Source organism: Ictidomys tridecemlineatus, chromosome 3, assembly GCF_052094955.1.
Source record: "Ictidomys tridecemlineatus isolate mIctTri1 chromosome 3, mIctTri1.hap1, whole genome shotgun sequence".
Classification (NCBI taxonomy): domain Eukaryota; kingdom Metazoa; phylum Chordata; class Mammalia; order Rodentia; family Sciuridae; genus Ictidomys; species Ictidomys tridecemlineatus.
The window spans coordinates 124,567,364-124,580,806 of NC_135479.1; positions in this window are offsets into that span (position 1 = coordinate 124,567,364).

Sequence of the window (13,443 nt, forward strand, 5' to 3'; positions counted from 1 at the left end):
GAGGTCGGGCAGGGGGCAAGAAAGATGATGGAATGAGATGGACATGATTACCCTAGGTACATGTATGACTGCAGATATGGTGTGACACTACATCGTGTACAACCAGAGAAATGAAAAGTCGTGCTGCAATTGTGTATAATGAATCAAAATGCATTCTGCTGTCCTATATACCTAATAAAAATAAATAAATTAGTTAATTTTAAAAAACACTGAAACCATAATGATTCTTTTTGTTGGTTCTTTTATGCCAATTTATATTTCAAAACATAATGGAAGCATATAACTCACTGGAATTCAATATTTGCCCAAATGCATGTTTATTCTGCATCAATTCACCAAAGAATAGTTAGAAATAAAAAATTACAAATTTTCTTCTTAACACAAATAAACACATGACTCCCCAAGACCTCTATCCTGCAGGGGCTCATACTCACAGATGTCAGAACCCAGTAGGTGAAAGAAGATGCAAGGAGCAGTTGGGATAGTACTCATACTTTATTTGGAGGCAGCAGTAGTGCTTTCATAGGCCTTTTTTATATGCAGGCCAAACAAAGAAGACACGGTATCAACAGGTTACATAAAGGAGCACATGCTCAAAAGCATGTTTCTGACCTTGAGTACATATGCTGAATATTTATGACTTTGATTGAATAATAAAAGCATAGGCTGATGGAAGTGTTGTCAAGGGAGCTTAGCTATAGCCATCTTATGTTTGCCCTACAATTGCCGTGGTGATTTCACCCTCAGACACTTTGTCAAGGTAGTGTTTGCCAGCTTTTTCCACTGTAAAGTTATTATTTTTCTAATAGATGAAAGGTCAATAAAGAACAGGAAGGTTATCAGGGGAGAAAGCAGAAGACAGAGAAAGGGGAAGTACTGGAGAATGGAATGGACCAAATTATTAAGACTATGCTGCATTGACAAACATGAATTTAAAAAATATTATTTTTCCCCTTTTAGACACTATTCTTTGGAAGCAGATCACTAAGATCAGCCTTCCCTAAGGAGAGAGCTTACACTCTCCCTCCTAAAGGAAGAATGACTACATATGTTATTTCAAAATTTTCTGTAGGATTCTCCCTTCTCTGGGGTGTGCTGGGGTTGTGGCTGAGTAGTAGAGCGCTTGTCTAGCATGTGTGAGGCACTGGGTTCAATTCTCAGCACCACATATAAACAAATAAAATAATGTCCAACTAATATATATATATTAGTTGTCACATATATATTATATGTGTGATAATATATATGTGTATAATATATATATATATATTATCACACATATAATATATATGTGAAGTAAGCCAATCCCAAAAAACCAAGGCTGAATGTTTTCTCTGATAAGTGGATGCTGATCCATAATGGGAGGGACATGGGAAAAATGGAGGAACTTTGATGGGGCAAAGGGGAGGTCGGGCAGGGGGCAAGAAAGATGATGGAATGAGATGGACATGATTACCCTAGGTACATGTATGACTGCAGATATGGTGTGACACTACATCGTGTACAACCAGAGAAATGGTTATATGTGTGTATACACACACACATACACACACACATATAAAGGGTTCTCTCCCTTTTATTAATTTATACAATCATTTATTGGCCCCAGTGAGCCTTTGACATGACTCCAGTCTTTTGGTTTTGAACATCTTCTTACTTTCTGACACTGTAAGACTTTTCAGGTTCATCTTGTGTTTTCAATGATCCATCCCAAAAGTCAGTTCTCTGAGGAGCCTCTTCCTTATTATGAAGAATTGTACTTAAAAATCAAGGTCTACATGTAAATGATAATAAATGTTGGCAAGGATGTGGAAAAAGATAAACACTTTTACACTGATGGTGGTATTTTAGATTAGTACAACCATTATAGAAATCAGTACGGAGGTTCCTCAAAAGACTAGGTATGGAATGTTAATGATCTCAACTCCCCAATTAAAAGATACACATTAGCAGAATGAATCAGAAAACAAGATTCAACAATACATGGTTTACAAAAGACTCTCATCTCATAGGCAAAGATATTCACAGACTGAAGGTAAAAGGATAGAAAACAAATCCAGTCATATGATCCAAGAAAACAAGCAGGATTGGCTATTCTCATATCTGACAAAGCAATTTTCAAGCAAAATGAATCAAAAAAGAGAAGTCCACGACATTCTAGGAAAGGAAGCATTCCAAAAGAAGATGTAACAATAGTAAACATTTATGCCCCAAATGTCAACATACCCAATTACATGGAAAAAAAATGCTGCATGACATTAAATCCCACTTAGATCCCAACACAATAATACTGGGTCACTTCACACACTCTTATTACCAATAGACAGGTCATCAAAACAAAATCAATAAAGATATCTTCAACCTAAATAACACTACAAATCGAATCGACCTAATGGTCATCTACACAATATTCCACCCTGAAACAGCTGAATTAGCTTTGCCTGAAACTTTTTCTAAAATAGATTATATTCGAGGCCACAAAGCAATTCTTAGCAAATACCAAAAAAATTGATACAAACCCATGTATCCTGTCAGATCATAATGGAATAAAACAAGAAATCAACAGCAAGGAAAATAATAGAAGCCACATGGAGATTGAACAATACTCTCTTAAATGAAAAAATGGATCAAAAAAGAAATGAGAATTGAAATATAGAAATTTTTAGAAATAAGAACAAAGATATATCAAAATCTCTGGGACAGTATAAAAACACTTCTAAGAGAAAAATTTATAATGCTAAGTGTCCACATTAAAAAATCAGAGAGATCTCAAATTAATAAGATTATGCTCCACCTTAATTCCTTAGAAAAAGAAAAACAAACTAACCCCAAGACCAGTAGAAGACAGGAAATAATTAAGATAAGAGTTGAAATCAATGAAATTAGGAATAAGAAAACATTACACAAAATCAATGCAATGAAAAGTTGGTTCTTTAAAAAGATAAATAATACTGACAAACCCTGAGCCAAAACCACCAAAAGAAAGAGTAATAGGACTCAAATCAACAAGATATGGAGTTATCACTACACACTCTTCTGAAATCCAAAAGTTTATCAGAACCTCTGATAAAATTTGAAAATTTATACTCCAATAACCTGAAAATTTATAAACATATATGACCTACTAAATTGAATCAGGAAGATATAGAAAACCTAAACAGACCAACATCAAGTAATGAAATTAAAACAGCAATTAAAAGTCTTCCAAAAAAGAAAAGTCCAGCACAGGATGGATTCTTGACTAAGTTCTACCAGAGTTTTACAGAAGAACTAGCAGCAGTATTTCTCAAATTATTCCATGAAATTAAAGGGGAGGGAACACTCCCAAGTACATTTTATGAAACCAGGATAGGCTCGATACCAAAACCAGACAAAGATCTATGAAAACAAAGAAAACTCCAGATCAATATCCCTGATTAACATAGATGCCAAATCCCTAATAAAATATTAGCAAACTGTATTCAAAAACACATCAAAAAGATAATCCGCTATGATCAATGTATTTTATTCCATGAATGCAAGGATTTGGCTCAACATATGCAAATCAATAAATGTGATTCACCACTTAAACAGAATTAAGAACAAAACTCACATGTTTATCCCAATAGATGCAGAAAAGACCTTTGATAAAATCCAATACCCATTCGTGTTAAAAACTCAGGAGAAGCTAGAGATAGAAGGATATTACCTCAATATCATAAAAGCCATTTATGACAAACCCAAAGCCAAAATCATACTAAGTGGAGAAAAACTAAAAGCATTTCCTCTAAAATTAGGAACAAGATAAAGCGGTTCATTCTCACCATCCCTATTCAATATAGTCCTCAAAACATTAGTCAGAGTGATCAAGACAGAAAATAAAATCAAATAGGAAAAGAAGTCAAACTATCTCTGTTGGATGACAATATGAACCTATATCCAGAAGACCCAAAGAATTTCACCAGAAGACTTCTAAAGCTCAAAGATGAGTTGTAGTAGGATACAAGATCAATACCCATAAATCAATAACTTTCCTATATTCCAACAGTGATTCAGCTGAGGAAGAAATCAGGAAAACTATCCCATTCACAATAACCTAAAAAAAATTAAGTACTTGGAAATTAATCTAACTAAGGAGGTAAAAGATCTCTATAATAAAAATTATAGAACACCAAAGAAAGAAATTGAAGAAGATGTCAGAAGATGGAAAGACATCCCATGTTCTTGGATAGGCAGAATCAATATGTCAAAATGGCCACATTACCAAAAGCAATATAGAGATCAATGCAATCGCCATCAAAATACCAATGACATTCTTCACAAAATTTAAAAAAAAAAACGATTCTTTTTTTTTTTTTGAGAGAGAGAGAGAGAGAAAGAGAGAGAAAATTTTAATATTTATTTTTTTAGTTGTCGGTGGACACACATCTTTGTTTGTATATAGTGCTGAGGATCGAACCTAGGCCGCATGAATGCCAGACGAGCGGGCTACCGCTTGAGCCACATCCCCAGCCCCCCGCCAAAAAAAACAATTCTTAACTTCATTTGGAAGAGTAAGAGACCCAGAATATCCAAAGCAATCATTAGCGAGAAAAGTGAAGCAAAAGGTATTACAATAACTATAAAAATAGTCTCCAATAATTTTTTCTAGTACTTTATAATTATGTGTTCTATATTAAACGTTTAATTCACATGAAATTTATGTTCATGTGTGAGAAGTATATTTATAACTTTTTCAAAATAAATAGCAATAGACTATTTGAAATAGCTCCCTCCTTTGGTTTGAAATCATACCATAGAGCTATAATAACAAAAACATCATGATATTGATAGACATGTAGATCAATGGAACAGAATTAAAGACATAGAGTCAAATCCATATACCTGTCTGATATTTGACAAAGGTGCCAAAAATGTATCTTGGAGAAAAGACAGCCTTTTATCAAATGGTGCTGGTTAACTATATTTAGAAAAATAAAATTAGACCCCTCTCCCTCACCCTGCACAAAACTCAAAATGGAGAAATATTACAACTGCTAGAAGAAAACATAGGGTAAACACTCCATCATATAGGTGCTGGCACCAACTTCCTTAAGAACCCAAAAGCACAAGAAATAAAATCAAGAGTCAATAAGTGGGATGCCATCAAATGAAAAAGCTTCTGCATGGCAAAGGAAGTTATTAAGAGCAGGAAGAGGGAGCCTACAGAATGGGAGAAAATCTTGGCCAGCTACTCCTTCGATAGAGGATTAATATCCAGAATATGCAAAGAACTCAAAAATTTCATACCATATACAAATAACCCAACCATCAAATGGGCAAAAGAACTAAACAGAAACTTGAGAGAGAGAGAGAGAGAGAGAGAGAGAGAGAGAGAGAGAGAGAGAGAGAGAGAGAGAGAGAATACATAAAAAACTGCTCAACATCTCTATCAGGGAAATGCAAATTAAAAATTCCACTAAGATTTTATCTCACTCCAGTCAGGATGACAATGATTAAGGATACAAACAATGATAAATGCTGATGAAGTTGTGGGGAGAAAGGTACACTTGTACATTGTTGGTAGGACTTCAGACTAATACAGCCACTCTGGAAAGCAGTATGGAGATTCCTCAAAAAAAACTAGTGATGGAACTTCCATATGACCCAGCTATCCAACTCTTTGGTATTTTCCCCAAAGAAGTAATGTTGGCATACTACTATAATACAGCCACCTCAGTGTTTATAACACAATAGCTACATTATGAAAGCAACCCAGATGCCCATTAGTAAATGAATGGAATTAAGAAATTATACACACACACACACACACACACACACACATATATATATGGACATATGTATATATGTATACACACACAATGGAGTTCTGCCCAACCATTAAAATATGAAATTATGGCATTTTCCAGTAAATGGATAGAAATGAAGAATATCATGCTAAGTAAATTAAGCCAAACTCAGAAAGTCAAGAGTTGTATATTTTCTCTTATATGTGAAAGCTGGAGAGGAAAAAGGAAAAGAAAGTTTGAGGGATCTTATGAATATCAAAGGTAGATCAGTACAGTAGAGTAAAGGAATCAGGGGGAGAAAGGAGGGGAGGTGGGGAGAATGCAGGAGAATGATATTGACCAAATTATATTGTGTGCATGTATGAATATGTAACAAGAAATTCAATCATTATGTACAACTATAATGCACCAATAAAAAATGTGGGAGAAAAATAGAATAAATTTTTAGTAAACTCAAAATCAAACTGAGCTCTGGGCATATTTGTTGTTACGGGAGTGACCTTCTTTGGAGTCTTTTCAATAGAAAACACTAATAATATATGTATGTATACTAACCCATAAATTCATACATGTCCATAATTGCTTCTATATTTATCTGTATAAGCTAAACCTTAACATAATCTGATATTTCTGACTATGACCCAATGGCACAGAACTCCTACCAGCCTAAAATAGTTTCAGAATTATTAACCTTCACTCCCAGAACAAGCAGCTTCGTGGATGTATGTTTTTCTTTTTCTTGAACAAATACCAAGGAGTGCAATTGTGGATCATAAGATAGTATATGTTTAGTTTTCTGAAAACATGCCAGAACTTTTTTCTAAGTAGCTATACTATTTTAAGGGGTTTAAAAAAAAATTAAATCAGGTTTTTTCCAAATAAAAATTCTTAATTTCCAGTTTAGCTGTAATTAAATCCAGACTCCTTAACTGGTCTACAAGGTCCTATGTGAACTGACTCGTGCCTATTTTCCTACCCCAACTCTTGCCATCTTTTCCCTCATTCCCTGTATTCCAGCCACCTTATTTTTAAAAAATTATTTTGTTAGAGTCTCAAAAAAAAAAATCTTCCAGCCCTAGTGTCTTCAGATAAGCTCTTCCCTGTGCCTGATTTTCCCTGTTGTTTTCTCTCATGGCAAACTTTTCACATTTATTAATTGCTCCAAACAACTCACCACAATTAGTGTGTTCATATTTGCTTGTTTATTTTTTATATTTGCCACTAGACTTTAAGATACATAATCATAGGAATAATGTGCATTTTGTTCACCCTGAACTCAGAGACTACAGCAATGCCTGGTACATGATAGTGATCATAAAAATCTGCTGAGGTAATAAATATAGGAAAGAGAAGAGTTTTCAATTTTTATGTCATTATATCTGTCATTTTTCTCTTGGAAGAAATGTATGTTTAGCTCCACACCAAAGAAGGCATTTCCCAGGAGACTATAAAAATAGTCGCCAATAATTTTTTCTAGTATTTTATAATTATATGTTCTATATTAAATGTTTAATTCACATGAAATTTATGCTCATGTGTGAGAAGTATATTTATAACTTTTTCAAAATAAATAGCAATAGACTATTTGAAATAGCTCTCTCCTTTGGTTTGAAATATATCCATTATATATGTTCAATTCTTATATATACAAGGTATAGTTTGGGGATGTCCGGTACTCCATTGATTCATTTCTCTCTACAAAAATGCCACACTGTTTTGAGTGGCAGAGCCGGTCAAATGTACCATATCTCACTACTGTCACAACACTCTTCTGTTTAACACAATTCCAAATTAATTTGAAACTTTGGAATCAAACTGTCAAGTTTTGTTTTGATTTGTGATTAAAGGGGAGCTTGAGGTATTTTCACTGCGATTTCATTGAATATACAGATTAATTTAAAAACTGAAACATTTATTGTTTGGCTACACATAAATATGATAAAAGTCTCCATTTATTCAGCATTTGTTCAGATCTTCTTCTATGTAATTAATTCCTAGTGATTGCATATGCATAGACTCAGCATTTATATAACCTCAGAATTAGAAGAAACCTCCAAGATTGCCCCTGACTGCAAGATGTGCATCAGATTTGCACTTCCACTGATTAGTTACTCCCTGCCTTCTGAGGAAATGCATTTTATTACAAGGTATAATAAGGTAGGTAATGACTGGGTTGATGAAATAAGTTTCAGAAGAAGAGTATCAGAGGGGTCCTGTAATTGTCCTTTTCTTCAATTTCCTGCCTACACAAAATATGACTTTAGTGGTGAGTATCTTGGCCAGTGTCTATATTTTGAGAACTTTAACACCCCACAAGTTTGCATCAGATAATCAGCTGTTCTAGTGGACACTATTTACTCTTTAAAAATGGATGTAAATCTTCATGAAGGAGCATTGATCTCACAACCAAAGATTATATAATATTTCTGATGTCATCTTTGCTTTTTTCTCAATGTTTTCATCCTGTGGATGGCACATATTAATCTCTTGATTAATGCTCACTGAATTAATGAATCAATTACCCCTACAGGTTTATTTCTCTTGATAACAAGAGACCATAACTATATTTAAAGAAGCATTTTCTAATGCAGAAGAACAATAGAAGAAACACCTCTCTAATTACAGACTTTCTAATATCTATTTCTGGGAAATACACAATCACAAAATTTATTTTGCCAATGGCAACTACTGCCTTGTAAAGTATTATGTAATTGAGGTAGATAGAATAGGCTGCGTGTGTGTTATTATGTAATTAGGTTGAGTGGAGGGTGTGTGTGTGTGTGTGTGTGTGTGATCTATTGCTGTAGACGAAGGCACTATAAATAACAGCTAATCATTTTATGACTATTTCCTAGAACCTAGGCCAAAGGGGGAAAGAAGGCCCATATATCAAAATATTCTCACCTATCTAGTAAAATAACCCGAAAAGTCAAAAGAATTGGATAAGTCAATACTAAAAGAAGCTTTGATATTCAGAGGTTCACACTTTCGCTAGTGGAAATACATGTTTTACTGCTTTTATTCATTTACTCTAATCCAGTAGATGGTGCTACATGTCTGTATATGTAAAATACCACACTTGCTTTATTCCCTCCCTCCCTTCCTCCCTTTTTTTCTTTCTTTCTTCCTTTCTCTCTCCAGAACTCTCATCAAGGTCTACTATTATGATGAAGATCATTATTCCTGACATCTGAGCCAAATCTGTGGGTGTAGCATTAGAGATGTATTTAAAAAGACCCCAAAAATAATTGTGAACCAATACCAACCTAACAATCTACAAACATTTTCCCTTCAGTTTATGCCCACTCTAAAATGACAAAATGTTTGATCTCAAACAGAATTTTTAATCAGTCTATTAAAAACATCCAGATGCAGAATCATAGTCCTTCTTATTCTTTTAAACACTGATAGTTGCTATTGTTATGAAGCAACCATAAAGACGATAATAATTCACAATGGAGAGATCAACATGCAAATCAATTCTTTAAGAAGATAACATACTGTAGGCAGGAAAGATGGTAGAATGAAATGGACATCACTACCCTAGGTATATGTACGATTGCACATATGGTGCAACCCTCATCTTGTACAACGGAAAAATGAAAAGTTGTGCTGGAATTGTGTACAATGAATCAAAATGCATTCTGCTGTCATATATACCTAATTAGAACGAATAAATAAAAATTTTTTTAAAGATAACATACATTTTAAATTTATATAGATAGTTGTTGAATCAATGATTAAGCTAATCATATATGCTTCTTTATGAACCATCAAAAACCAAAAGTTTTAGAAAAGTAGGAACCATATTAGATATTAGAACAAATAATCCATATCACCCAGCAACCTACAAAAAAATAAATTTATGTCCTTTATTAATTTTAAACACAACTAAACAATGTACAATCTGAATCAGAAATAATCCGTTCTCTGCCTTCTTCTATCTGGCAAATTTGCAATATGTTATTATCTCACATAATTTAAATGTTTTGAAAAAATAATTGTTTTTTAAATCAAAGATTCAATAACATCAACTAATATAAAAATTGGAACATTTCATTATATATTATATTAATACATATTATATTAAATTTTGATTTAGTTAACTACTATGATTTCAAAAAGTCCCTTTGAAAATTACTTTATTCTCTTTCATTTTATCAAAAGGAAAATGAGATCTATGGTTACTAATGAGTGCTATATATAAGATAGGTATTCACAGTCTGCTGACTGAAGGCTTAATAAAATGGTCTTATTCAATAAAGTGTACTCCTTTAAGGCTATATTCTAACATAAGCACAGCATATTCACGAATAACCTTTCAGATGACTCTTTTGTCATTCAGGGTTTCCTTCATATCTTCATTAACTGTTTTACCAGTCCTCAAAACAAACTCAAGACAACGGGACTTGATTGGTTATTCCTAGGTATTTTATGCAACATGGAAAGATCATATGGTCTTAATCCAAGAAATGACAGCTCAATGAAATACACACATACACACACACACACACACACACACACACATATGTACCCGTGTATGTGTGTGTGTGTATCACCCATGTATATTATCTTACTTACGATATAATTGGCCCTTTTTTATTCTGACTTTTGAAATATGATCCCTAGGATAAGAAGAGTCTCCAACAACACCAAAAACACGATTGTCCTTTCCTCAAAGAGCTTATCTCCAGTTGGAGAAGTGTCCAGAAAAGAAGCCCCCTGACTGGTCTCCTGACCTCTACAACTCATCTCTGATACCACCTCCACATCTCAGCCAAAATGACGTTTTTAGATCTCAGATCTGAGCAAAACACCTCCTTCCCATGAAGACTCCTCCATGGCTCTCTATAGCCCCCTAACATGATTAAAAGACCTTCATGAACCAGTCCCAAACTCCTCCCCAGCCTGTCTTTCGCTTTCCTTCACCTTATGCTGGAAATTTCTAGCCAAGCTAAATGGGTTTCCTTTTCCTCAAGTTCTCTCTCACTTTAAGCCTCCACACATCCATTTCCTCTACATGGATATCTTCCCATATTTGCTCATGTTCATGACCTATGTAGGTCATTTGTTACTCATGTTCATGCTATAGGTCACCTATATGTGCTCCTATTTTCACTATCATGGCACTTGTTAAACTTCTGATCTATCTGGGCCTCTATTACCCTATAAGCAGCATAATTCAGAGAATCTCATGGTAATTTAGCTCGGACTCACCAGCCTCCATACACAGTAGAAATTCATTCATTCATTCATTCACTGTACCCAAGTCATTGAACACTTTCTGTGTGACATACTCTACAGTGGGTGATAGCTATATACATCTACGGATAAAACAGACATAGACACTGCCTCTCAGAACTTCTATTAAATTAGCTAACACATACCAAGTGCCCAGAGGGTGGCAAGGTTGTCACAACTCAGCAAGGGAACATGTCTTATCTCCGGGTGGGAAGCAAGCAGGGCAGAGGAGCCATCCAGCCGGCAAAGACTCTTACCTGAAATTGTAAAGGTAGTGGCTCAATGACTCCTGATGAAATGCTGGGGCAAAGGTGCATTCCAGGGGAGAGAATAGCAAGCCCTGAGCTGGAGGAGGAGGTGGTAGGGAATTAGAAGCAGTTCAACATGATGGGGGATGGAATGACTTCTGTCAGGTGGCCTTTGTGTAGGAGAGGGACATGAGACAAGACAGGAAAAGTTGAAAGGTGCCCCATCACAAAAATATTTTCTTCTAGACAGTAGGGATCAACTGAATCATTGTAAATGGGGGAGATGGATGGAAAAAAGGTCAGTAATGATAATATGAAATAGGGGAAGACAGAACTAAAAGGTAAGATTTTGTGACTATGTAGAAGTGGGGCCAACTGAGCCAATGATCATCTCATTCTATGGGGAAAATTGGGGAAAAATGGATTGTGGGTAAGAAAAGCTAACCCCCCAAATCTTCCAACAATATTGTGCCTTGAAGACCAAAAATTTTCAGAACCTCCTCAATATTACCTTGTCAAAGTTTTGCAAATGCTTTGGCCTGGTATTTCAAATGCTCATCTATCCTTCAATATGCTTAACAAGCACGCTCTTCAGGGAAACACAGAACCCATTTATACCTATGGTACCTGTATATGTCATCAGTGTTCTTATTCTCCAGGGTCCAAGGAGGCACGAGCCTGAGCACAGAAAACAGAAAGAGCCAGGGTAAGAAGTGTGTACTGTATCATGTGTCCTGCGCTCTTCTAGCAATTAATAAAAGAAATATCTACCACAGCTTCCTTTGCTTTCAATATTGCTCTTCAAAACAGTAGTCTTTCATTTCCTTCTTTGTTCTTTTCTACACTGTTTTCATATTCTTTACAACAAGCACAAATTATTTTGATAATTTTAAAGCACTTTTTTAACAAAAAATAATAAGCAAAAAAAAAATCCTTGGAGGTAAATGGGAATGGAGAAAACAGCAAATAATATACCCACCGTGTAACTACTATATAGAAAAATGTAGGGTGGACGTACAAGGGAATATGTGTTTGTCGTGATACTGTACACACCAGCCATGTGAACACAACACAAAAACAAGAGTGGTTTGAAGCTGTATCTTGACACTTCCATGCTGTTATATGCAAAAAGCCGTCTTCCACTGGGCTCAAACACTTGGCTTTTTTATAGTTGAGGCTTTAAGAGACACTGCAGAGAGGTGGCTTGCTTTTATTCTACAAGCTCTAACTCTCCACATAATATGTGGGTAAATTTACTTAAAGCACTTATTATCAGCAGTCAATCAGTTTGTTAGCTTGCTTTTGGCTATATTTCAGGTAGCAAAGGAGAAAGCAGGGGTTATTCGATGGCTTTTGCCCGGGTGAACTAATTGTCACTTCTGACCTTAGTGAATTGCATGTGAAAGTGATTGCTGTTCTTCTGCCTTATTTTGTGGCATTATTCTCATAAGTCCTATGTAAACCTACATCTGTATACAATTGAATCAGTTTATTCAAAAGCAGGCGGTATATGCATACATGCACTTCATTACGTGGAAGTAGTTTTTGAAAAATTGTCTCACTGATGTCATCTTGTACTGAGACATCCATGAAGGGGCACGTTAAGTCCTTCCTCCTGGAATCTGTTCACTGGTCTGCCCCTATCTTACCGCAAACTAAGAATTTTATACTATTCATTGTTTTTCTTCTTTACACATTAAACAGTTTTCTTGTTAGTTCATATCATCTTACTCCAAACTCCTTTGTAAATGAGTTTCTTAAGTTTCAGTGAGGATTTCTAGAGATATAAAGTGTTCTATCCTTTCTTATTTTCTGCCCTTTGCTAAGGTTCATTGAAGAGTAGCTAGTAATGGTATGAGGGAGAGAGGAGAGAGAAAAAGAATGAGAGAGAGAGAAAAAAAAAAGATAGAGACATTAACCAACAGTTTTCTTTTATGAACAAGAAAATTGGCCGTTTTCCTATTAGCATATGAGGAACCTAAGAATGTCCCTTGTTGTCAAGGCAACAGCTTTTCCTTGGGTAGCTGCAATAGAAAAAGAAGCCAGAGCAATCTTTATAGGATCAAATTTTTTTTATCATCAAATCATAGAAAGGAACCTCGAGAGTCTACCCAGCCCATTCTCCTGTCTTTAGTTAAGACCCATTAAAATAATTTGAAACCTATCCAAAACCAAAGTCCCATTTT